The sequence below is a fragment of the Solanum tuberosum genome, unplaced genomic scaffold (genome assembly GCF_000226075.1).
Source record: "Solanum tuberosum cultivar DM 1-3 516 R44 unplaced genomic scaffold, SolTub_3.0 scf00357, whole genome shotgun sequence".
NCBI lineage: Eukaryota > Viridiplantae > Streptophyta > Magnoliopsida > Solanales > Solanaceae > Solanum > Solanum tuberosum.
The window spans coordinates 448,528-450,732 of record NW_006239283.1 but is presented as its reverse complement, the minus strand read 5'-3'; positions in this window follow the sequence as shown (position 1 = coordinate 450,732).

The following is a 2,205-nucleotide window of genomic DNA, read 5'->3' as shown; positions in this document are numbered from 1 at the left end:
ACCATTGGTTTGGTTCCCGAGGTCATCATAATGATTTTACGATGTTTTTCATCTTGTTATGTGTCTTCCTTGCAAATATTTACTTGGGTCAACATTCTGATGAAAAGACCTTCGTTTGTGGTTTCATCGATTTGGTTGCGCTTGGAATGTTGTTTTTGATTTGGTAACATAGTTCATTTGTTTCCATGGGGTTCTAATTGAATTTGAGCCCATATATGAGGATTTCATCAACTTGGATTCATGTTGGTGTAGCAAAAGTTCATTTTCCGCATTCAGGAGCCTTGGACGGGTTCACAATGTGTGCGGGCAAAAGCCTCTGCATTCGAGGGCATATTGTTGTGATCGCAAACGGGTTCGTGATGCCAACATACGCCTTTACGCAAACAAAATGCCTTACATTTATTAGTTATAACTTCATGAAATCATCATGCACTTCTTCTTTTAAGACTTGGATTTGAAGCAATTTTGAGAATAATTCTTGGAGTTTCTTGTAATTGTTGCTAGCTTGGGTCGAGAAATTGTGTAGGCACACTTTAGGATATGGGTATTGTGTTGGCATTCCTATCATGTTTTTGATAGCATTTCATCATTTTGAGGCCTTTCGGTATGTAAAAGCTCCAGAGTAAAGGTTCGAGTGTAGTTTCTTCCTTGAGGTAGGTTATGGTTTTCCGCTTTTAGACTTAGCATAATTCTATTAATATTTAAGTATGTTATTGTTATGAAGGCTTAGGATTAGACTTTAGGCCTACTTGATCCTTAGTTTATAATATTTTCCATGTGTTGGTAACTTAGAATTAGCATTTTAGTCGATGAGCCATAGTTAAGGTTGATTCTTAGCTTGGTTGTCGTTATGGATCCTTAAAATGCTCTTAAGTGGCGTGAAACTTAGATTTATGCGTGTTGGTTGCTTTTGTGTTTTGTGTGCCCTTTTTCATCATTTTTTTATTTATCACTTTATCAATTGAAAGGTTTTGGGCGTGAGGTCGTGGACTTGGACTGGCAGGAGTTTCATTTAGTATGAATGTGCTTTGATGGGTGTTTACCTGGTTGTGTGTGTGGTATGGTTGCTTTAAGAATGACTTGACCGTGTTGGCTTGAAATCATGTTTATGACATACTGATAGTATATTTGCATCTGGTTTTTATAAAAAGGTAGATTTTGGGACACTTACTTGTTTTACTACATTTCATACTAGTTTTAGCTATGAGGGAGCAGGATTACTGATTTTACTGATTTTATTGATGGAAACATGGTTTTTGGAAGGAAATACATTATTTTCACCTTCCCATATATATGTTGATAAGCTTCGGCGGCCAACAGACCGAATTGTGAGTTTTACTTTTATTACATTTGTAGTTGAGCTAAGGTAGGTTCCATGTTTGTCTTGGGCAGTCCACGGGACACCAAGCAAGATACTCCAGAACTCTTTACTTTGAACATGCATTGGCCATATGTGCATCACAACTCATTGTGTGTTTGTTTGCATGTGATTGTTTGACTTGTATGGTTAGAATTGTTGTTTTCTTTCTTGTCGGTAATGTGTGCTTACTTTTTGTCTTATATCAGACTCCATGTTAGAACTATAGTGTTTTTTATTTATATTTATGATCCTTCTGATCTCGGTTGGCCTATGAGGCCTACTGACTATACCATGTTTTGGTACTCATACTATATTTCTGCATCTTATCCTGATGCAACTCCCAGTACAAGCCACCCTCACTGTGTGTTAGATTCTCCGGTGGCTGTCACATACTTGGATAGTGGTGAGATCCTACCGACGAATGACTTTCCTGTTTCCCCTCTTATGTAAAGACTTGTATTTTGTATTTTGATTAGTGAGTTCCCTTGTATATATTTGTACTTAGTAGCTCATGTACAAATGACACCAGGTCCGGATTTGGTTTTTTGTTAGTTTGTCATTCTTGGTAACTTTCGAGCCTCTTTTGTATATCATGTATCGTATTTATAGTTCTATACTATTTCCCTATTATGTAGCTTTATTATTTTGGCTTCCACTTATTCCTTATTATTAAATTGTTATTTTTCTCTAGTTAGTTGGGTTTGGTTTGCTACTCGAGGGTTGTGGGTGTACCATCATGATTTAGTTTTGGGTTATGATAGCATGGTATCATAGCGTTAGGTTTAGCGGTCTTACCAATATAGGAGAAAGTGTCTAGTAGGGTCTCATGGATCTTTTTTTTTTTT